Source organism: Rattus norvegicus, chromosome 1 (genome assembly GCF_021556685.1).
Source record: "Rattus norvegicus strain SHRSP/BbbUtx chromosome 1, alternate assembly SHRSP_T2T, whole genome shotgun sequence".
Taxonomy (NCBI): domain Eukaryota; kingdom Metazoa; phylum Chordata; class Mammalia; order Rodentia; family Muridae; genus Rattus; species Rattus norvegicus.
This window is the reverse complement of record NC_141534.1, coordinates 9,645,714-9,671,798: the sequence shown is the minus strand read 5'-3', so window position 1 is coordinate 9,671,798 and position 26,085 is coordinate 9,645,714. Positions and strand designations below refer to the sequence as shown.

The 26,085-nt window shown below is 42.8% G+C and overlaps 1 protein-coding gene across 8 annotated transcripts in view; it reads right to left on the bottom strand.

Moving 5' to 3' along the window:
• The window catches only part of Hivep2 (HIVEP zinc finger 2), a 199,729-nt gene that overhangs the window by 61,965 nt on the left and 111,679 nt on the right, over positions 1-26,085 (bottom strand). For all 8 annotated transcript variants that reach the window (NM_001440165.1, XM_087551830.1, XM_087551827.1 and 5 more), the window contains 1 exon segment: positions 24,567-24,668. The gene's annotated coding sequence lies outside the window, so the exon portion shown is untranslated.

Sequence of the window (26,085 nt, the reverse complement as noted above, 5' to 3'; positions counted from 1 at the left end):
TCTGGCCTTCTCACAGACCAATGCACTCAAAACATACGACCAGCCCCGACGCATACAGCCCAAGCACACATGAAAAACGCCCACGGGAGATATAGTTTCTTCTATAAGAAAATGCATGTCCTAAGTAACAGAGAAGGTTACTATATTCAATTAGTGATGTCATGACTCGAGAAAGAGACGCTTGAGTGACCCCCTTACCCAGGTTTCTAACAAGGACAGGATGCTAACAGTGAAAGGACCATTTAGAAAGCTGATTTCCTTTTCATCATGCCTGTTAAGTGTTTACTTTAATTCACATCCTGTGTGACCCTATGGGAAAATTTTTTAACTACGGCTGGGGAAAATCCCATAGGGTTACGGCAGGATGTGAACCGGGCTTGTACTGAGTTACCTTCAGCTTGAAAAATAAACCCAGCTAAGGTGAGTTTCACTTTCTGTTTGTCATAAATTCCACGTTCTGCCTCCCGAAGTTCATGTTCACAGAGCACTGGCCTCTCTGGATGGCAGGTCAACGGAAGGCCAATGTTCTCACTGGCTTTAAAAAAAAGAAACTCCTTTTGAGTATTCCTGTTGAATAGCCAGTCCAACGCTTCCGGCACAAGAAGCAAATGAGTGCTGTCAATCAAAGGCAGCCCGTAGGAGCGCTCCCAGAGCGCTCCTGCATACCTGCGCTGCACACGGTTCAGCTGCACTTTTCCATTTCCTGTGGAGAATATGCAGCACACCACTTCCCCTATAGAAGGAAAGAAAGAAAGCAGCCCAGCTTACTTGCTGGTGGAAACTGTCATACTTTCCACTGACCGAGCTTGAAACCATTACTGACTTAACTTTCCTTAATTTTTCCACGACGATTTGCAGCAACATCAGGAAGCAGCTGTAGGAAGACTGATTAATTATCCTTATCATGGCTACTCTGCCAGGCGCTCCTGCCCCACTCCTGTGGATGTGTAGAAATATCTGAATGTACATTCTGGCGTGAAAATTAAAGTGGGCCCTTTCCTCTGCTGGTCGAGATGGGTGCTGCGGGATGGGTTACTCTGAAAAAAATCTAGATTCATCCGTGATGTCTTTCAACGGCCCAAAACTTCTGGATCTGGAGGCAACCCCATGAAATTTGGGACAGTAGCCATGAAGGGAAAGATTGCTTCCTGCCGATTACTCAGATCTGTTCAAACAGACGCTAATGGATTCATGTCTTAGGCAACGCTGCATGTATTAGTCAATCACAGAGGCTCGAATTCACTTCCGAAATGTGAATTAGAAAATCAAATGCCCTCTCTCTACTTTTTTTTTGAACTTTTCTCCCCCCACCCCTTCCTTTTACTTTGCACTGCACCATCTGTCTCGCCCTATCAAAGAACACGCTGTGCATGCCTGGCACAGACAAGGGCACAGCACACCTCACAGCCCCGCGTGCCAACCGTCGAGCATCTCTAAGGCAGGTTCGCCACCCAGTCTGGCCATCTGGGTGACTGGTTCTAGCAAGCTTGGCTTCTCAGCCAGCACTGATGTCAAGTAGTGTTCAAGAAGACAAACACTGGCAGACTTATTTACTTTACTTATTATTTTCCCTTTAAGACACAGGAATGTAGACAGAAATGTCAACGTGCACCTACTAACGCGGCCAACCAGAAAGCTTCCATAGCAAAGGCTTGTCACATCCCTGAAATACAGAGACAGTCCAAACCTGGCACCCTCCACTACAACTCCAGTTTTCACCCAGAACTGGTTTTTCCTACCCTCATACCGAAAGGGAATAAGGCGGAACAGGCTTTGAACCAAACGGCATGGAGTATCTTTTGGGGAGACCAAGAAAGTCCCTCCTAAGGTGATATTGACAGCAAGACAAACCATCCAAAGGCTCCCTTCCTATAGAAACACTCATTTTCCTACCCAAAGAAACCCTACTGTACCTCGCAGATATAATAACAAGAGGCGTGCAGAATCCAGGCCAGGACATGAGGATCTGATCCAGAATATCAGCTTTGAATCATACCCCACACGCAATGAACAAATCATAGGATCAGGCGAGCTACCTAACCTTTCTGTGCCTCGGTTTTCTAATCTGTTAAATGGGAATAAAAGTAATGGCTCCGTTAGAATTACTCAGTGCTTTAAAGTGGCACCATTTACCACATTTAAAGTGCCTTAATGTGGCCACCTTTACCAGGTCTGTATTTTTCAGTTGATGTTTCTGACATAGAATCATCTAAAAGTCAGAGTGGAATAACATGGGACGAGTCCTTGAATTCGTTTAAGCAAGTTGATTGTATTGTTCAAAGGATGTGTCAACCATAGAGGGAAGACTTGCACAGTTTTGGATGTAGCCATTAAAACTGAATCAAATAAACCTGGGGTTAATAATTTGGGGTCTTTTAGTACCTGTAGGACAAGCATATGATGCAGGGGATCATCAGGGCAAGCACCGCTGAAGACTGCCACAGTGCCTCACCACTGCTAGTCCTAGAATGTGCAGGTAGGAGAAGCCACCAAGACCTGCATGGGCACATACTTCGTCAAGTCAAATTTTTACTGATGAAGACAAAGGTGTGTGCTCATTGGCATGAAAATCAGGGGAGAGGGGGCAGCTGGTCACATGGTGATGAGAGAAAAGTTCTTTGACTTCCTCTTCTACCACATGACTTTAAGTGACTCCCAGGCTCTAAGGCCTTCCTATGTGATGGTACCACACGGGACATTGTGTGGCCCAGGCCTTCCCCATCCTCTTGCTGCTGTGACCCTCTTTCAAAGAGAGAAATAAAACCATTCCTATCCTCTCCAATGAATTTCTAGAAGAATCCTTTTGTTACCTATGGAAGTGAATGAGAGTATTTATTGATACAGAAGTGATGATGCCACTAAGACTTCGGGAGAGACCCAGAAAGTACACGCAGAAGAGGACTTTGTTCCTATTTCTCTGAGCTCTCCTCAGTCTGCTTCCCTAGGAGTTCCACTGTCATGGAGAGACATAAGGAGAAAAGAAGGGCAAGATGTTGTTGAGGACTCTCAGGAAAATTCATTTATGAGTATTTATCTTGCCTTTACCAGAATTAAGAATAAAAACCAACCAATCAATCCCTATCCCGAATGAATGAATGAATGAATGAATGAATGAATGAACAAATGCTCCAGACTCACACAGGAAATAAGTTCTGTTCTCTTTCCCTATCTGATGTCTGTGGACCCTTCAGGGCATAGTGTTTTTAACTATGCAACAGAACAGAAAAACTTCAATAACTTTTAAAAATTTATTCTGAGATAACCGCATCTAAAATATAAGCGAAGTTTAAAGTCTTTGTTAGCAATTACGAACATGAGATGGTACATGTCTAATGTCTCCATAGCCTTGACTTGTTACGTCATGAAGACATTCTGTGAACAGAGTGGGCTAGCAGCTACGACCTCAGCTGACAGCAAAGCCGTGATCACTGCGGTAGCTACCACCGTTGGCTCTGACTCTAATAAAAGCAGGAATGCAAGCATGAGCATGCAGCTTAGAGGCTAGTGAGACCTAGCTATTTTTTTTTATTTAACTGAATTCTGTCCATTTGTATGTGAGAGTTCCAACCCCAACCCTTTGATAAGAAGCCCCTTTAGCTACAGTCACTGAGTCGTGTCCCTCCTTCCTCCAAGGAACAGTCACAAAGAGAAATGAAACCATACCCCTCCTTTGCAACCATGAGAGGAAAACATTGCTAGAAATGGCTTTCCTTTTCTCTATGACAGAGAAGAAGGGAGGATTTATTGACTTGGAAATGGACACAACCAGGCCATCCCAGCATCCAGGCAAGTACATTATGTAGCAACATTGACACCAATTAACTACAATTTTTGTTCCAGCCCCCACTTGGACCACAGGACCTCTTGTCCCCTTGAAAAGTCCCAACTAAGTATTGCTAGGACTCCAGCAAGGGAACCTTCGAAGAGCCCACAGGCAGTCTGACAGCCAGTCACAACACCATCTGCTGCTTCTTCCTTCCTGTGCCAGCTCCCCCTAGTGTCCTCAGGAAGGTAGCCCTCTGCTGCCTCTGCAGATGGTGCCCACAGCAAGAGTGCTAATGCCCAGATGCCCCACAGCCAACAGAGTCCTGCGACCAGGCAAGGCAAGTTCTGTGCTTTGAGTCTCATGCTTTAGAAGGCCCACATTCCATAAACAGACACACACACACAAACACACGCACATACACACACTATGTGTATACACACACACATATATATATTTCATTTTCAATTCATTTTGTATATTGTGTATATACACATACATTCATATACACATATATACACACTATATATATTTATATATTTCATATTCAATTCATTTTGTGTGTTGTGTATAATAACACACACTTATATATACACACACTATATATTTATATATATTTCATTTTCAGTTCATTTTGTGTATTGTGTATACACACACACACTCACATATACATAAACACACACATGCACACACAGGCACACACACATGCACACACACGCACATACGCACACAGAATACACAAAAGGAACCGAAACCACACGGCACCTTTATTACCAGCATCCAGGTGCAGATAACTAAACCATGACTACAAGTGTTTAGGCTCCCAGGACATCCTTCTGCCTAATCTCTTTGCACCATTTTTTTAAAGCTACTTAAAATGAATGCCCTGAAGGTTTTCAGGTTGGTTCTGACATGGAAGAGTGTGTAAGTAGACACCACTCCAAGTACACAGGTTCAAGCAGCCTAATGCTTCTGTTAAAAAGAGGGCATAGCACCTAGCTGGGGCTGTTAGCATGAGCGCAGAGACCCTGCTTGGCGAGCGCAGCCACCCCAAGCATCTCTTTGCTCCTCTTGCTCAAGTGTTCTGTCTGACCAAAGACTCCACAGTTGCTGATGAACTGATGCAATTAAGCATTCCTCCTTAATCTGCTATTTGTAAAGATGGCGGCCACAAGAAGCATGCTGTTAATTATTTATAGTCACACATAAGTCGGCATTTCACAGCGAATCCGAACCCTGTTTTAGTTTCACCACAACCGCTTGAAAGCTGGTTATATTCAAATTTAAACGCATATATGCTATCTCTCTATCCTTCTCTCCGTCTCTCTCTTAGTTGTCAGGATGACTTATTAACTTATATATACTTTATATATAAGCTTGTTAGTCAAATAATTTCGGATTAAAATGCTTTATTTATTATAAAGCAGACTTGCTTTTTTAATGTGTGATTTTGGATGTTTACCGAAGCAGCTTTTTGAAATAGTTTAAAAAGTTTTAAATTCTCATACTCTAATTTTTGATGAGATGTAGTTTGTGTAACTGGAACATAATTGCACATGCACTCTGTGTGTGTGTGTGTGTGTGTGTATGTGCGTGTATGCGTGTGTGTGTGTGTGCCTGTGTGCCTGTGTGTGCACATGTGTGCACGTATGTGCACGTATGTGCACGTGTGTGTGTGCCTGTGCGCCTGTGTGTGCACATGTGTGCACGTGTGTGTGTGTGTGTGTGTGTGTGTGTGTGTGTGTGTGTGTGTGTGTACCCTGTGGGAAACAGGTGTGTGTGCATCACAGATTACATGTAGAGGTCAGAAGGTCACCTCTGGTATCAATCTTCACCTTGTGTGAGACAGATTCTCGGGTTTCCTGTTGACACATAAAGCTAGCTGGCTCTAAGGCTTCTAGGAATTCTTTTGGCTCTGTCTCCCATCTCTTCACAGATGTGCTGGGATTACAGACATGGGGTATGGTGCCTCAGTTTTATTCGCTGAGTCATCTTGCCACGCACCCGTTTGGAGACAGGGTTTTCCATACCCCAGCTGGCTTCAAACTCACAGTGTGGCAAAGGTGACCTTCTCAGTGCATGGGCCACCATGCTTGGCTGATACGGTGCCAAGGATGGAAACCAGGCTTCCATGAAGTTAGGCACGCACTCTGACTAAGCTGCATTCCTGAAACGAGGGTTTAATCTTAAGGTCACCGAAAACGAAAAATCAGAGAGGACCTCGGCATATTTATCTTCTTACGTTCGGAAATATTAAAAGCACCCCCTCACCACCCGACACACACACAACCTAAAAGGAGTCATTCCGCTTAAAATTTAAAGCTTCAAAGAACGAAAAAGTAAACACGCTTGTCGAGCTGATCCACATAAAATACACTAGCAGGATGTTTCAAATTCTTCGTTTGATGAAGATTTAATTGCTGTTCCAAACAATGGGAAGGAGGCAGAAAACCATTCCCGTCCAATCTACACCTTGAACATCTGAGAAGAAATCCCCAGCAACTCTGTGGTCTTTATAGATGAAGAGTTCATCTCTGGTTAAATTAAGAATGTCAGTGAGCCTTCACTTGAACTCTTAAATTTCATGCCCAACAAACCCTGGCAGCTAAGACCTCCTCCCCAGTTACGAACTCCTAAGAGTCAAACTAAGCCTGGCTCGCAATCCACTCTCCTCTTCCAACACTCAGGAAATAAGTTCTATCTGGGATTTTATGTTTTCCCCCTTATACCGTGATCTCTCAGCTCCAGGCTGAAGAAGCGAGGGGGCAACATAATGTCCCACCCCTCTGGGCATCTGCTGCTGTTTTCTAGCCAGATACTAAACCAAAGCTGATCTGACCGTGTGTGGGAACATGTCCCAAGAGTCAGGGCTCAGGGAGTCCGAGGCTGGATCTGATGAGATTCTTACTTAGAGGCAAAAATGAGGACGTCACTGAGCCCTCCATCTTTGTTCCATCTTCCCTCCAGCAAGGTTCTTGGCTGCCGTGTACTGTACAGCCTTCATCCCCCACACCTCCCGCACTTAGTAAAATGGGGGTCTGTGAAGTTCAACCCTAGCAACAAAGGCCGCTGAGGACGTATCAGACTTCCAAAAGCATCCTTTCATATTTCTAGTCATTACCTGTTACTAAACTCTGAGGACCAAATCTTGGACCAAGCATGTTAACAACTTAGTGAACGCAGTGGGTACTTTGAACAGAATTGCCTCTTCTATTTCAAGGGATGGGGGAAAGGTACTTCTTAGCCATCTAGATTGAAGGACTGACTCAAAATAATATGTATTAAGTTTTGGTAAATTAATACTACAGCATAGCGCTCTTGCTCTCTCTCTCCCTCTTCCCTCCCCCTCCCCCTCCCCCCCCCCCTCTCTCTCTCTCTCTCTCTCTCTCTCTCTCTCTCTCTCTCTCTCCACACACAGTGGGTTTCATTATGTATCTTCAAAACCTATAAAATCCCTCCTGTGCTTGAGACATGAAAGCAGCCTAATGCTTCTGTTAAATAAAGGACATAGTATAGCTGTGGCTACCAGAATGACTTTTTTTGTCTCAAACACAGAAGGAGTTTTAGAGGTTTGGGAAAAATACAATGATACCCATTGTGCACATTACGAACATGCGTGCGTGCATGCGTGCGTGGATGCGTGCGTGGATGCGTGCGTGGATGCGTGCGTGCAGTCTGTGTAGGCCAATGTAGAGCCCACTAAACCTGGATTTAGGCTATCAGCCAGCAAGTCCTATCAATTCTCCTGCCTCTGCCTCCTTCACAGTGCTGGGGTTATATAACACTCAGGGCTGGGGACTAAAACTAGATCCTCAGGCATGCATAGCAACCATTCCTACCCACTGAGCCATCTTCCTAGCCCTGAAGTCCACTTTGTACACGTTCCGGCAAAAATACAGATACATACATGTATATGTATTCCCACTCACACACAGAATAAAGAGGCTGAGTGATGAACTAGGCAGAAGTGAGCTCCCTGCCAGGGTCTGCAAGCTTCTGTACAGTGTAAAGCAGCATCCAGGGCTTCCTGGCAGTTCAATGGACTTTCCAGTTAATGGCTGCTCCCTCTCTATTCCCAGTGAGCTCCTATGGCTGCCAACACAGTGATACTCGACCCCAGAAACATGATTATTAAGGCTTCGAAAGGTTAGAAAATAAAACATAGAAATCCTATATTACTGAGAATGATCCTGGTATTATTTTATATCGTTAAATATGTGATTCTCAGTGTCTAATGACCAATATAGAAATGATCCAGAACACTTCCAGACTTACTTCCCCTAGACGTCTTCAGAAAAGGCTGCAGGAATAATGTTATGATTAATAAAACAATTGAAAAATGCATTCTGCAGAAAACGTTAACTAATTGGATGTGCTCTGAAGAATAACCCACCGTGCCAAGATTAAAATACATTAATTTCAATTTAAAATTCCCATCAGGTTTCCAAAATGCATTAAACCTATGCATGTAAAATACAGCATATGCAAAGCGGAGATAATCAGTGATTATAATTCTAATAAATATTTAAAATAAAGTAATGGACATCATATATACACTCATATAAAACGTGTGTGTACGTACGTGTGTGTGTGTGTGTGTGTGTGTGTGTGTGTGTGTGTGTGTGTGTGTGTAGTTTTGTTCTGTTTTGTTTTTGAGACAAGGTATCACTGTTTATCTCTAACTTGCCTAGAAATTGCTCTGTGGTAAAGGCTGGCCTCGAACTCAAGAGAAATGCCTGTCTCTGTCTCTTGAGTATGCTATCAGTTTGGCTCAAATTCACAAATGTGTTTGTATATAGATATGTATACATGTATGTATACATATATGCACATTTTTTTCTTTTCTGTGTAGGTGTGTGTGCCTGTGCATGCCTGTGCATTCGCGCACATGCCTAGGCAAGCCAGAAGAGAGCGGGGCGTTTTCTGACGCTGTAGTTAAGGCATCGTGAGCGGCCTGACATCAGGGCTGGGAGCTGAAGAAGTTGGGTCCTCTGGAAGAGCAGAAAGTGCTTCTGACAGCTAAGCCATCTCTCCAGCCCCCTTCAACTTAAGTTTTCCCCTGTAAACCAGTTCATTTCTGAATTCCCAGCAGAATCCTGAGAGAATGGAGCTTACACCCTACATATTATATATGTCTTAAAAGAACATATTATTTTCAAGAGCATGTCTTAAAAATAATGCTTCCTAAAAAAAAAATACGAATTTGGTTTTGTATATTTGACCCAGAAATGAGAAGGAGGGAGCATCTTTTTGGCATCTGAACTTGGCTGTTTTAAAATGTCATTTATTTTTTAATTCTTAGAGTAGACGTCACCCCCCATTACGTGTATGTTCAAGGAACTTGGGAATAAAACGCTGCTATCCAGAATTGTGTAGCTACATTCACAGTAGCCAAAGTACTTCAAGTCTTATGTCTGTCATCCAGAAAAGGTTCAGCTCACAACATGCTGGTCACCCCAGCACCTGGGAAGTAGAGATAGGAACCGCAGGAGGTCAGAGTCATCCTTGGCTACACAGTGAGCTCCAGGCTAGCCTAGGCTACATGACAGACCTGGCTACACAATGAGCTCAAGGGTAGCCTAGGCTACATGAGAGACCCACTCTCATTATGCACAAAAACACCAAAACAAAACAAAACAAAAATAATTAAATGGACTTAGTGCTCTAATTCTATAATGCTTTATCTTACTGACATAAAAGAGAATTTTGTAGTTGATTGATAATTTCTTTCACAATTCTGCATCACATAGAGATATTCTATTCACTTCCAGCTATCCATTTTTAGGCTGTTTGGGTCCCTGATAGCACGGTTATACCTGTGTGCCTTAAAAAATGAAGGAAAAAAAAAAAAAACACTGACCAAACCCAAAACAAGAAGTGAGAGAAAGGGAAGAAGGGAGGGAGGGAAGGATGAATGGATGGATGTGTGGATGGAGAGACCAAAATGAACGTATCAGACTAGTTTTCTTTTCTCCAAAGTCACATATATAAGATGCAAGATGATGTCAACTTTTAAAAGATAATGGAGGCACACATCTAGAATATTTAGAAAAATAATATCACGATGAAATTGATTTTTCTTTCTAGAACTTAAAATCTACATAAACATCTCGCCACAACTAAAATGAAAACTTCTGCACTGGGGAATTTTAAAATATGCTTAATATGCTTCACAATTAATAATTTAATTCGATTATTTTATTCAATGTAAAAAACGGAAGTTAGTGTTCACTCACTACAAAACAAGCTGGCATAATGAAAATTATTTGCCATTTGTGCTTATACTATAAAAAAACTACACTTTTATTTGCTTTGGAAACAAAAGAATTAGAGATTAAGATTCGTATAACAAAACACCCCAGTCTCTTAGATAAACTTGGATTTCCGACTATTTAAAATAGAGGTGAACAGCACAGCACACCTCATCAAACATTCGTGAATATTCACTCCAAAACAAGGAAGAAGGGGAGAGAGACCCTTGCTTTCTCACGCAACATAAACAAGCTAAAACAAAAATGATAGATCCTACAAGACACAACCTTGTCTCTGACAGCAGAAAAATAGAAAAATGATGGCTATGAGGTCAGGAGGGGATAATAAAAATGACAATATACTCTGGGCATCTGGATTTAAGTCTCCAACTCACGAGGGCCGGAAGGCTCTGCACTCAGCCACTGGTTATGACACCTTCCTGGTGCTTCCAAAACTCCCCTCAAACATTTCCATGGGCACACAAACAAGCATCCTGACCTGTCTGTCCCAGGGCTTCATCTACGACCTCAGAGGGAAGGACATGTAAGGCTTTCTCACTTTGTTCACAAATAAGAGAAAGGGAAGAGTTGCAGGAGTCACGGTTGATGTCTGACGATTTCTCCAAAAGCGATAGGTCTCCCACTGCCATTCCTCTGAGAACTTGACTGAGCTCTCACGGGCTGAACATAACTGTGGGATTCAGAGTAGCAGGAAACAACTTACGGGAAAGATAAGTATTACCTTACCAATGTACTTCATACAAACTCTTTCCCTATAATTCTGGGATGCCTGTCTGGGATATATTCTGTTTATATTGGCTGGTTTCCCATAATATATTTTGTTTAGAAATTTGCAAGTCATTTCCCAACCCCATTACATTTCCCAATCATCAGCCTGAATAAAGACGGAACTCAGATAATGTTTGGTGACTAAAGGACAAACCAGTGAGTGAACACACGAGCACAGGCATGTTCATACTCTTTGTGAACTACAGGGTTACAGGGCACATGCTCTTCCTTCCGTTCCGTCTTCCCTTTCTAGCAACTTTCTTTTGCTTCAAAATTGAAGATTATATCGACACAACTGAATATATACATATAATTTAATAATACGGGTAAGCTGCATAAAACTTGCTTTGTTGTACCAGGCGCTTATCATTACTGCTTTAAAAACATATAGGCAAGAAAACCCAAAACAAGATACAAATTCTATCCCTTCCACCTGTTGTTTGAATTCTACATTGTTACCCTCTCCTTCCTTGGGCGGTGACACAATGTGTCCTTGTATATGACTATGTAGTTTGTAGAGTAGTCCATGAGTGTTCTTGAGAACAGGAAAACCGTTAGGTGTGCGTGCGCACACTCCCACACTCACTTCCCCAGATTGTTTTCTGTAGAAATCTCCTACTCCGTGGGACAAGAGCCAGGGAGAGCCAGGGAGAGCCCCAGGACTTCCCTGACCTAGGCCAAGGTTATACTGTGCACTAGACACTGTCAGCAGGGTGCCCAGAAGACCACGTGGGAAGGAGGAACTGAGGAGGATGCTGAGAGGGGGTGAGAAGCTGGCAGCAGGAAGCCCAACATGTTTGCAGTATTTTGAAATCTGCAGACTTCTTGGGACAAGCTTGTTCTCAAGTGACGCCTCTCAGACCAGCCAGAACACAAAGATCTACCCGGGTTTATATAAACTTTACCCAACAAGGAGAAACCACTGAGAAAAAAAAAGCCCAGCCCTTCTGCTCACTTATGTGTTTAATTACATTTTCAAAATAAGTAATAGCCATTAAAATACTTTTACCCTTACTTCTACAACGTTTAGAACATTCTTACCTCCATGTATGTCCACACTGAAACTTTGTCATGGTTGCCATGGATCCATTATGGCAGCCACTGGCCTTTTCTTAGAGCATAGTATTGGTTACTATTTGAAACCTCACACATCTAGCATACCCTTGTTCCCCACCCATTAAACAGGGCACCCAGCACAAGCAGGATCCACCTTGCTAGAGAGAGGTGGGAGCGCTTCTCTCTAGCAAGCTTCTTCTCTCTCAGCTTTTCTCATACTCTCCTGTTTCATTCTTCAACTATCCCTGGCAACTTGGTAAAGACTAAAAAATGCAGCGTCCCTCTGAAGTCTCATGTTCAAGGCTTGGTCCTCAACTGATAGATCCAACCATTCAGAAGGGATTGGACCCTGAGGGTGTCCCTCTAACAGACAGACCCACCCATTAACAGATTCATAATGCAACGGCACTTGGGAAGTAGAAACAACGAAGGACTAGTTGGAAGTAGACAATGGAGGGCCAGGCTTTGAAGTGTAACATGTTCCTGGCCTCTGCTTCCTGGTCACCATGAGGAGAGAAGCTTGCATCCAGCATAGTCCATCAATGATGGATCTAGTGGGCATGGACTTAAGCCTCTTAGTCAAAATAAATTCTGTTTCCTTTTTAATGACTTCTTTTAAATATGTCATACACACACACACACACACACACACACACACACACACACTAACATGTTACTAAAATACTTCAGAGTACTGGATCTGAATTTCAAGGCCAAGTTGAAGCATCGTTTTCTCTACACGTTTGCCACCTTCTGGTCCAGAATTAACACTATTCCCATGATCCTTTGTTCAATACCCACTATACCCTTATCACACTCTGCTCCTGATTTCGGTTAACTGGGTAGTATGAGAAATCCCTAAGTACTACTCAGCTATTTTGGCTAGAATGGCTCTCAATGTCTTCAATACACATTCCAATATGCATACCCAGCACACCCAGTGTATAGAGATTAGCAGGCATTTCCACAATATGGGTTGGTTCTCTCGAATTTACTGTGGTCACTGGATTGAACTGTTATCTTCTTGTTGCTTCCCAAGCCCTCTTAGTCGATTACAAAAATCCTGCAGTACAGGCCACTCGCTTACTGCGCTCTCTCCAATCTGTCGCCTTGTTTGTGTTCCTTTAACTCTCTGAGGGCAGAACTTTATGACTTCTCACAGAGACTAACCCAATCACCTAGCTTATCTACCTCCAGTTCTTTTTCCCTCTACAATACTATCAGCAATTAAACTTTAATTAGCTCCCCCAAAGTAAGGCAATATGGATCTCCTTAGCTCAAGAATGTGTTAATATTCCTTTAACCTCTAAAACAAAGCATGGGTTAGGATTATGATTACAGCCAAGGCTCTCTCTACTCTTTAGACCGTTTCCATGTCCCTTCCTTCACACCCTCCCTTTATCAATGTCGTGTCTCAAATGTTTAAAACGACAATATCCATCCCATGCCTTGTTCTAGGCGGGTGTAATTCTTCCTACTTGACAGGATCCCTCCTTTCTTAAAAGCCATTCTTAGAAAATTCTATTTGATCCTAGAGTCCACCCCCAACCCCAGGACACCCACAAGAGCATAGATGTGGTTTCTTTCTTCTTGTATTGACAAAGCATTCTACTTAAGACATTCCCAAGGGCACTACTACAAACATCTTATATTCAAGTCAGGTAAATGCTTCTCCTTGTTCTGTCTGGGGGGTTGAAATCCAATACTCAGGCTTACTGGTCACTGTCTTCCTCTATACTTCCAGAGCACTAAACTGCGCATGGCAGAACTGCCGCAAACAAATGTTGACTGAATTTAACAAAACTAAAGCTTTCACAAGTACCCAGAAAAGCTGAAGTCCCATGAAAAAAAAAAAGGAAAAAAGGATGAGGGCTCAGCCAGCAGTGTTGGCGTCAGTGATGATTGGTGTTCTCAAAATTCCCACTTAAGCTGATGACAGAATCAAGCTATGCTGCAGTCGATGAATAATTTATTCGTGCACAAATCACTCTGTTGATGGAAATCTTTCATGGCTCCAGATCTCAGATGCACCCACTGCCCTATACTCACATGTGTGCTTTAATCATTACTACGCAAGGTAATGACCAATGGTAATTACAGGATCATGAGATGCTCATACACTGATTTAATCCAGAATCTCTCTTCTGAGATTGCTATGTGTGGAAGCAGCAGTGAGTTATACCAAACCAGCAAACTCCCTGCTACCATGAAATTTAGGAACCTAAGCTTTTCTTGTCATTAGCTTGAAGGAGTAATTTTATTCACATAGCTAGTATAGTTTTCTCTATGTTTTGGTGCTCAATAACCTCCCCTCCCATTTCCCCGGACCATATAACCAAATGAAATACATCACACTGAAAGAGAAGCGTGTGCCTAGTGGATCACCTGAGGCTGCAGGGGCCACACCACTCCATTACGGTGCTATTTCAGCCACCTGTGAGAGGGTAGGGGTCATGCTCTCCAAAAGAAAAAGAAGGCCATTCCCCCTGTCTGTTATTGTTCTAGGAAACTGAAAGAGACACTAACTGATGGGAGTCCTGACAAGTACATGCGATCCCAGGGAGATGAGCAATAAAAGGGGAAAGACTTGAGTTCTCCAGTGAATTCTTGTTTCCAACCATGGGCCCTCACGACAAACAAAAAGAATAAAATACATGCATTTTGTCTGGTGTTATCTAAAATATATAAAATTAAGTTGATCATACTGCTACCCAAACTGGCATCTCTCTTCTCTCTCTCTCTCTCTCTCTCTCTCTCTCTCTCTCTCTCTGTCTCTCTCTCTCTCTCTGTCTCTCTCTCTCTCTCTTTCTGTGTGTGTGTGTGTGTGTGTGTGTGTGTGTGTGTGTGTGTGTGTGTGTAAAGTCAAATGTTCACTCCAGGCTCACAGCTCAAAGCTTCCCACCTCTAAACCATAGGCGAGCATGTACCATCCAACCAGGAGTCCTTCATTGTCTCCTATGTATTTTTCCTTCCATTTGTCTATGGCCTGTCAGTCCTCTTTGCTGCCATTCAATTCCAAATCAGGTCCCCCAACAACTGCCCAACCTCCATTCCACAAAGTCAGGAGACCACAAGGCACCCCAGCGAAGGACTTGTACTGGCCACAGTGCCCTGGGGTACACAGGATGCAGTAGCAGTTATCAGAGGCAATAACCTGTGCAAGTGTCAAGAAGGAAAAACCAAGTGGACCTAGCCACATAAGCCTAGCGTTCAAGACCTGAAATGGGAGGAACCCAGGAGGAATCAAAGGAAGCTAAGTGAGAAAGGATTCCCTGAACCTAGGCTGGAAAGATTCATGCACTCCATCCAGGCAGTGCTTTTGTGACATGCGTGCAGAGACAATAAGGACAAACCAGAAGGTGACAGCTCTTAAGTGACTTAATATGAACACACCCTAAACCTGCCACGACTGCTACGCCCACTTACCCTACCCCACCTCTGCTCCTACCAGCCAACACAACCCACAAGAGCCTCCTACAGGGCAGCTCTGCCCATTGCTCTCCTGCTCAAAAACACTCAGGCGCTCGGGACCACGGGAGACATCTACCTCATCCCGCCATCAGCAGCACAGGGCCATCCTTTCTCAGCTTTTTGCCCAGGACCTATCCTACCCATTCACAGGTTCACAGACCGCATGCCATTTCATCTCATGAGTCTTCTCCCACACTGCTATTTTAGTTGCCATGGAGCCCATCTTACTTGAAGAGCGTTCGCATTTTACACTTCAGGGAGGTACTAGACCCAAAGGCAACACAAGTCAAGGAATGTATAAAATCCATGTGAAGCTCCATAGAGCAGCCATTCAGAATGGAAGCTGTCTTAGTTAGGGTTTACTGCTGTGAACAGACACCATGACCAATGCAAGTCTTATAAAAGACAACATTTAATTGGGGCTGGCTAACAGGTTCAGAGGTTCAGTCCATTATCATCAAGGTGGGAGCATGGCTGCATCCAGGCAGACATGGTGCAGGAGGAGCTGAGAGTTCTACATCTTCATCTGAAGGCTGCTAGTGGAAGACTGACTTCCAGGCAGCTAGGATGAGGGTCTTAGAGCCCACACCCACAGTGACACACCTACTTCAACAGGGCCACACCTTCTAATAGTGCTGCTCCCTGGGCTGAGCATATACAAACTATAACATTCCACTCCCTGGCCCCCTTAGGCTTGTCCAAACATATGAGTCTCTGGGGGGCCATACCTAAACATAACATAATGCAAAATACATTTAGCCCAACTTCCAAAGTCCTCATAGTCTACAGCAGTCTCAACAATGTTAAAAGTCCAAAGTTCAAAATCTCTTCTGAGATTCATCCAATGACCTAACTATAATCCCCAAAGAAGACAGGAAACCAGCTAGGCAAACTCCTAACTCTGCATCTCCGAAGTGGTCTTCAGACCTCCAACAACAAACTTCTTTCTCCTAGGCTGGCTTCCACTCCCTGTTAACAGCTTTCCTCAGCAGATAGCTCACAGCTCTGGCATCTTAAACATCTTGGGGGTCTCCAGGGCAACCTCAATGTTACAGCTTCTTATTTCAATGTCTGGGATGCACGCATGATCTTCTGGGCTCCTCCAAAGGGCTGGTGTCACTTCTCCAGCTCTGCCCTCTGTAGCACTCTAACCTCAGGCTGACTCCTCTGCCACTGCTATCCTTGGTGGTCATCCCATGGTACTGGCATCTCCAATATGCCGGGGTCTTCTGATGCAACAAGGCTTCAGCACTGGCCTCTCATCGGCTCTTTTCATGGTGCCAAGCCTCAAATCTTTTACATGACCCCTTCAGTCCTGGGCTGTCCACTACAACTGAGGCTGCACCTTCACCAATGGCCTTCCATGGCCTCTCACAGTCCCAAGCCTCAGCTGTTCTTCACGCCTTCAAAACCAGTACCACCTGGGTGATCTTTACACACTACCAATACCACCTGGGTGATTTTTGCACATTACCAACTACAGCTGCAGCATGGGGTACAACCTTGGCTACCTCTGGAACAGAGCTTCTTTGTGTTCTCTCTCATCATCACCTCATTGATGCTGGTCTCTTCTTAATCAGCACTAATTTCTTAGCTCCAGCTAACCAGCATCAATTGTTCCAGTAGTTTCCTCCTCCTCTTGAATATAAAGCCAGAGCCATGTGGCTGAAGCTGCCGAGTTCTGCTGCTTACAGGGGCTGGAACATGGCCCCCTTGTTCTATTATATTATCACTAGCTTCCTTTTTCCAACTCCTTCACTGGCTAAGCTTGACTATTCTGGATCTTGCTCCATAGATTGACTTTGAACTGAGAGATCTCCATGCATATGTCCGAAGCACTGGGATTAAAGGTGTGGTCCACCAGGCTTTTTCTTCACCTAGAACTTGCTCTGTTCTAGGCTGGCCTTGAACTCAGAGATCTGCTTATCTTTGCCTCCTTGGATTAAAGGCCTGTACCCGCATTCCTGGGCCTAAATTTAGCTGGGTGGAATCTTGCCCCAAGGTCATTACTCTAACAATCTGTTATCTCATAGAACACAGGATTCAGCTCCTTTTCACTTCCTGGTGTTCCTTTGATATTCAAACCATATATTTTATATTTTTCTTTTCTAAGCTTGCTACCCTTGTTCAAAATGCTCTTTATGAGACTTAACCAGAGAATGGAGTCTCTGTTGGGATTTGTTTGAGACTTCCTTTGTCAATGCAATTAATAAAAAAATCTCTTTACCTTAGCCTCAGGTAGACTCTTCAGACAAGGGCAAAAAGCAGCCACATTCTTCACCAAAATAGCACAAAAACAGTCTTTATGCCACATTCTAAAATTCTTCTTCTCTGAAACTTTTTGGGCCAGGTCAGCAAAGTTCAAATTACTCCCAACAACAAAATCTTCCATATCCCTGCTAGGATGACCCATAAAACCCCATTTAAAGCATTCTACAGCTTTCCAAATCCAAAGTCCCAAAACCCACATTCTTTCAAACAGAAGCATGATCAGGCCTATCACAGCAATGCCCCACTCCATAGTACCAACTTCTGTCTTAGTTAGGGTTTTACTGCTCTGAATAGACACCATGACCAATGCAAGTCTTACAAAAGACAACATTTCATTGGGGTTGGCTTACAGGTTCAGTCCAGTATCATCAAGGGAGGGACATGGCAGCATCCAGGCAGTTGATGGTGCAGGAGAAGCTGAGAATTCTATATCTTCATCTGAAGGCTGCTAGCAGAAGACTGACTTCCAGGCAGCTAGGGTGGGGGTGTGTCCACAGTGACACACCTACTCCAACAGGGCCACACCTTCTAATCGTGCCATTCGCTGGGCTGAGCCTATACAAACCATCACAGAAGCCAACAGAACACCAATGGTTTATGCTCTAAGATCAACAATACACAAATGGGACCTCCCAAAACTGCAAAGCTTCTGCACCGCAAAGGACATGGTCAATAGGACAAAATGGCAACCAACAGATTGGGAAAAGATCTTTACCAATCCTACATCTGATAGAGGGCTAATATCCAATATATACAAAGAACTCAAGAAGTTAAGACTCCAGAGAATCAAATGACTGTATTTCATTGAAAAATGAGGTACAGAGCTAAACAAAGAATTCTCAGCTGAGGAATATCAAACGGCAGCAAAGCATCTAAAGAAATGTTCAACATCCTTAGTCTTCAAGGAAATACAAATCAAATCAACCCTGAGATTCCACCTCACACCAGTCAGAATGGCTAAGATCAAAAGTCACATTGGATTTCAGACTTTACTATCAAATGTATTTTTATACACTGTGCATAGCCTTTGGAGTTTGGTTTTTCTTGCTTGATATTTTGATGATAAAGTTTCAAATGAAAATGTAAAATAGGGCCTTGTGATATGCAACACAACAAAACACATAGTTCAGTGTAACTCCTTCATCACTGGGTGTAAGCATAGAAATACAGTCAAGAAGACACAGGAATCAGAGACACGGGAATGGTCGAACGGATTATGGAACCAGATAAAATAAAACAGAACGGACAGTAAACCTAAAAGAGAAAGATTAACCAGACTATGACATTAGTAAAGCTCATCAGCCCAGAGTGTGAACAATAGAAAAAACAGACAATGTAGCCAGCAAGTTAATTATCATTTGTGACTTCATGAGTAAGAACTCTCAGTGGTTTTAAGTTCAAACACAAAATGAGGATCCCTATGTAGGTGGGTTTTGCCCATTATTTAATTTCAAAATTTATAATAAATGCTATCAATGCATAAGGAGCCTCAATTCAAGCACTGTTTTTTTTTTCCATTTTCCCAAGATTAAATGATTATTAAAAAAGCGTGCCACTGTATAGAAATCAACATTCTTAAGCACTGGTTCTTAATCTGTAGGCATGAGGATGGTGTGATTCTCAGATTGGGGTGAGCGACTGGACAAACTCAACAGAACGGCCAGTTAAGTAGCATCTGCCATGCTATTGTGCGATCTCTCCAGCTCACCGAAGAATCCCTAAAATCAAATTCTTCCTCACGATTTTAATATGGCTTCTCTTTACTTATATGAACCGTATTAAACAGAACGTAGCCAGCGACCATATCCACAAAGCTCCAATATTTGGAGAATGCCAGTCAACTAGATCCATGACCACACAGTGACTGCAACATGTCATCTGACATTGGGTAAATCTGTGAATCACCGGGGCTCTGACTTTGGTTAAATCAGTGGATGTAGCATCTCCACGTCGGCATGGACTCCACTTCCTTATACACAAAATAAAGTAGATATAATTTCTATATCAGCTATTTTCTCCCATAAGGTAACACAGGTAACACTATTTGTAAACGATAAACTATTGCACTGGAATATTAAGACACAGGGACGCCAGGCACACAGACACTGTTTCACTATGTAGGGGTAACTGATGAGAAGTTCCCTACACAGCCTTCGTCCAGCACAAACCAAAGGAAAAAGGCAGAAATAACTCTACAGAAGAGACTATTCTGAAACAAGGAAGCAGCCTTCCATCAGGGTGTTGACTAGCTGCAGAGCAGACATAGGATGAAATATATGTTGGTCATATGACTGGCTTAATGAATGCTGTCTGAGATGGACAAGTTATTGATCTCATGAATGAATGAAGTATGATGCTTTAAAAGTGCAAGGAAATACTTCTTGAAAAACAAAACCACACAGCTCATGAAATACAGTCACTCATGGGCTCTGTATGGATCTACTATAATGAAGACACAAAGTGAGATCATTGGAAGTCAGATATAGATGTTTTTAAGGGCCTGATTCCACACCAACTTGTCAGTACTCAAGCATGTATGATCCTCTCTTCACCTATAGTAAAGTGGGGGGGCATAAAACAACTTCCATGCATGTAAAAATCTACAAAACTGTCCCTGTCCGAGAGGAAACAGTTGAATGGCAACACCTTGGCAACTTACAGGAACTACTGTGAATCGTCTGCAAAGGCAGAAGTTACAGTAAGCCCAACAGGTTTGATATGAACCATTTGAGCAACTGAAATATATCCAAATGTAGGTCAAGAGTAACCCTTTATTTTCTGAATTTATAGAAATAAGGGAAATAAAAAACCATACAGAGGCATATTAGAAGAGAACGGAGCCATAGAAGATTGAACAATTTATCTGAGAAACAGAAATCACAAAATAGAGCAATTTCTACAGAAATCAGGATCAGACATTTTGTGCTTAACTTGAGACTTCAATAATTTCTGATTCTAAATATTAATACGTGTACTAGTTATGCAATTCTGGACAAGGTAACTACCACTCTGAACTCCGATATTCCCCAAATAGACAAGGGATCTTAATTCTTGGTTTAAAATAATTGTGAACCAGGATCCTCAATCATACAGATTGTTCAAAAAAAGGTAAAAAAAAAAAAATTCCCTTCGCTCCAAAGAAGAGGCACTCTTGCTAAACTCCTAAGTAAATCCGCCCCACTGAACAAAAGATTGCATACACCTGAGAATGCAGATCAGAACCCAGATCAGAACAGATACAGCTTTCAGCTAGGCATGTGGTGTTAAGTCGGATCAAAACCATTACTACCTCGAAGAGAAACAGCAGTGTATAAAATTAGCACTAATATAAGGATAAAATAATTCACATTTCTCATCCTTGACAAGAAGTACCATAAAATGAATACTAGATCTAATCTTGCAGACTTCCTATCTTTTTCAAGCTCCGTTCCATTGGCTACTGGTTGTGGCGGTTTATTCCTTGGAGGATAATTCCTCCCTTGAACTAGGGGAAACAAGGTACTGATAGGGTGAGGAGTCACTGACCATACTGTCTGTGCCTATTATTAGAAAAGCTTAAGAAAGCCGTAGGAAACCTTCCTAAACATGTGCATGGTCGAGCTGAGAAAACATGACATCGCTGAGTTAGGTACCTGCTAGCCAGCTAAAGAACCAGCAGGCATGAGGTAGAAAAAACAACTACGGTTCCTTTAAGATTGAAACACTGGCCATTCAGCTGTTAGCACTAACCTCCCTCTCTAACCATCATGAATCGTCACTGGCTCCCACTGCCTGCTAACCAAGTTGACCTTTACTTTCCAAGAACGTTCTAGGTTAGGTGGCACATGTATTGAACTCAAAACAATCAGTATTTTTCAAAGTGATGGTGTCAAAGAAGCCCAGGGCTCAGACAGCAAGGCTAGGCCCACTTTCAGTCTCCTGCACATAACGGACATTGTTTATCACAAGCTGAAACGGAATGTTAGCACCGTGGCGCATGCATTGGGAATAATTGTAAGAGCAAATTACAATTTTGCATTGAAGTTAAGAGCATGGTGCATTAATTTTCATCTTCAGACACACAGAGAAATTGCTCAACACAACAAGAAAGTTCTGCTTCGAAAGCTTCTTAGACATCTCTCTTCCCAGTGCGATTTTCAACTGACTGCCTTACCTCCATTTAATTACTCACAACTGTTGTCCAATGGTACTACGTGTGCATAACAATGGGAATTCACGGTCACCAACGAATACTGAATCAAGCGCCTCACAAGGCAGGATGAAAAAGGTGTCCCATAGTTTGCGAATTCAGTATTTCTACTCTCCCAGATATCCAAAGGGCTACACGACTGACGGAGGCCTCAAGGCAGATCACTAGAGACAGAGGCTGACCAATGGCACTCTTGGGTGCTCAAAGCTAGACAAACACCGGTGGTTGGTTGGCTAATCTCCCTAATCATTAGATAGTATATCCATTAGCACTCACTGGACTTTTAAAATGGTTCCTGTTTATTTGAGAGAAACTAAATAACAAGGCACATGATTTTAACATCATGGAAAACATGTAAAACTTTAGTAATTCACGTCTTGTGACCTAAAACTAGGAAGAAAGTTTTCCTAAAGAGTCTGTTACTATACAAAGGGTTAATTAAAGCATGAGTTTGCCTGAGGTTTAAAAAAAATAACCAAGCCCTAAAAAATCAGTATCATTTAGACTTTCTGATGCCAAAAATCTGTTTGAGAGAGCAGGCTTTTACTACACTGACATTTTAAGAGTAGCCAAAGTCCTGTTCCTACTAAATTCTGGCAATCCCTGGTGATCTGGGAACAGCCTAAACAACTCCTGGTTCCCAATTTTCTATCTCCAGGGCCTCCAGCGCCATCCAGCACAATATAAAGTTCAACCAGGCGAGCCTTTACTTAAATATCTTATCACAGACACACATGCACGTAGAATGAGAATGGTTTAATATTGCAAGATGTGAGATTTCTTTAAAAGCTTAGTGTGTATTAGATTGTAAGATGCAGGCACGTGCACGCATACACATACACAGACTCATACACACAGACTCACGCACACACAGACACACACACAGACACAAACACACAGACACAAACACACAGACACACACAGACACACACACAGACACACACATACAGACACACACACAGACACACACATACAGACACACACACAGACACACACATACAGACACACACACACAGACACACACAGACTCACACACACAGACACACACACAGACACACACACACAGACACACACACACACAGACACACACACATACAGACACACACACACAGACACACACAGACTCACACACACAGACACACACACACACAGACACACAGAGACACACACACAGACACACACACAGACTCACGCACACACTGACACACACACAGACACAAACACACAGACACACACACACAGACACACACACATACAGACACACACACACAGACACACACAGACTCACACACACAGACTCACGCACACACAGACACACACACATACAGACACACACACAGACACACACACAGACACACACACAGACACACACACACACAGACACACACAGACTCACACACACAGACACACACACACATACACACACAGACACACACACACAGACACACACACACAGACACACACACAGACACAAACACACAGACACACACAGACACACACACACAGACACACACAGACTCACACACACAGACACACACACAGACACACACACAGACACACAGAGACACACACACAGACACACACAGACACACACACATAGACACACACACAGACACACACACACATACATACACTGACACACACACACACAGACACACACACATACATATCTCCCTCAAAGTAAAAGGTGATATTTTATTCACATTAGTTCAAGATTACAAGGAAATTATCAATAAAAATGCAAATAAAAGGGGGGGTTGTGAGTGAGGCCCTAGTGGCAGAACTTGAAGCCACTAGGCTTCCAGGGCCCTGGGTTCAATCCCCTGCATCCAATATAATACAATGAAACAGGACAGTAGTTAGTAGAAGCAATTCCAAATAGTAAGTGATGTTTTCTAGTCTTCAAGTAAAATCAGACGACATAGACTACAGAGATGGCGCAGTGAGCAAGCAGAAGGCCGACCTACATTCAGAGGGCACCCAGGGTAAAGGTCAGGAACACCTTTATGCTTGTGTGTAACACTAACACTGTGGGGAACAAGCTTCTGGGGCTGGCTGGCTGCTAGACTAGGTGCTAGTCAGTGAGAGGCCCTGTCCCAAATGAATACGGCAGAGAGTGATCAAGTGGGATATCTGACATCCTGCCCTAGGCTTTGTGTGCCTGCATACAAATACATTCTCATTCTCATTCTCTCTCTCTCTCTCTCTCTCTCTCTCTCTCTCTCTCTCTCTCTCTCTCTCCCTCTCTCTCTCTCTCACACACACACACATACACATACACACACACATCATACACAAATGTGCATACACGCACACACATGTAATACACTTCTATCCCACACACATATACATATATACACATACACATATACTGCCCCACATACCATATATACATGTACATGCATGCACACACGTACATACAATGCTACCCCCACACACATACACTGCCACACACACATCACATATATATGTGCATGCATTCATACACACGCACTGCCTCCCACACAGGCATCCCCCACATATACCTACACATACACCATCTCACAGACAGACAGACACACACATATACACACACACACACACACACACACACACACACACACTTACTTTTAAACCTTAAGTAATTTTTAAAATTACAGGACATATATTCAAATACATTCCCATGGTCTATCACTCGTCTTGAAGGCTTCAAATTATTTGTCAAAATCTCACTGAACATCTACTTAATATTGCACATATGAAGTCAAACCACAGAAAGGGGAGTACCTTCACTTACCTATTGGCTGGCTGTTGAGAGAATGTTCCAATCAAATCAATTCACTTAATCTTTCAAGTAGATCTGATTATCGTTGGCTTTGACAAAACTCAGGGACTTCACCTAGTGAAAACACAAACGGAAAAGCATTTACATCGGGGCTCGATGGTATCTGTAACTTAATATACAAGCGTAGGCTGACATCTTTTCTGTTACCTTGCTACAAAACAACCAAAGTATTTGGTAACTGGGTTAAATTTAATAACCAGGGTAAAATGGATGCCCAAGCAAAGAGAGATTAAACTCGTGGCAAGAGAATAACCCTCCCCCATTGAATCTTGTTGGCTGCATTTCTTGAAAGCCATTAAACCTTAGCTGCAGTCAGTCTCTGCTCAGCGATAGATAGAAGCTAATACCTACATTGATTATTTACACACAACAGTGGTCAAGCCAACTTGAAAATAACTCAGCAACATGGATTTCCAGATCATTCTGAGTATGCTGCCTTGTTTCCCTCCGCTCATAGCAGTGAATCCCCATCGATAACTTATTATAAGTATTTTATAAATGTTATCAGCTCATTTAACTCATTTTCTCAGTACAACACCTGTCCTGCGGCCCAGAAATCAAATTACTATCTCGGTTACTGAGGAAGTTCCAAGAGGAAGCAAGTAACAGCTCACCTGAGGAGAGACTGACATAGTCACTAGAGCATCAAACTGAGGCTCAGATGATAGAGAATTACACCGCTTCAAGCTAATCCTGAACCAGGTCTCCCTAGAGTAGGCTCAGTATTTTCAAATAAACCAGGAGTTTGAAGTCACAGAACATAACCACAACTACATCCTAGTCAAAATTCAAGCCATATCCCAAAGCCATACACACATGAATTTTACTGCACAATTTAGAAGTATGAGATAGCCACTTCCCCAATCTTACTATGCACATGAATGAAATTAATCAGTATTTAGAAGAAAAAAATGTTTGAAATAGATTTGCTATCCCTTTCTGGTTTTAGATGATATTCTAAAAAAATGCTAAGAATGGATAACACAAATAGCAATAGCCACATATACCGAGTAGACATACAGTAGTCATGGGAGTGTGTATAAGTTAAGAAGACCTAGTGCCTAGATCCTGGTCTTATTACTGTTTAAACCGTGGCTATTCAGGAAGCTTGTTTGGGCATGGACTCAAGAAACTTCTTCATTAGCAAAGATAAATAGTCCTTAGTATCGTTCCAGAGTTCCTGCCACTAGTGCGACAAGACAAATGTCATATGCTTCGGTTATTAACTTATTTGCCCATTTATTTCTGTGGTGTTGAGAATATAACTTGGGACCTACACTTGCAAGCTAAGAGCTCTATCAGTGCCCTGCTCCCCCAAACTACTCTGTAATAATGTGTGTGCACGTGCACGTCTGCATCTATGTGTATGTGTGTGTGTGTGTGTTTGCACACGAGCACGTATGTGTGTTTTGATTTTACTAAATCTACAAATACAATCACTCTACAATGAACTGCAAGATGGCCCAACACA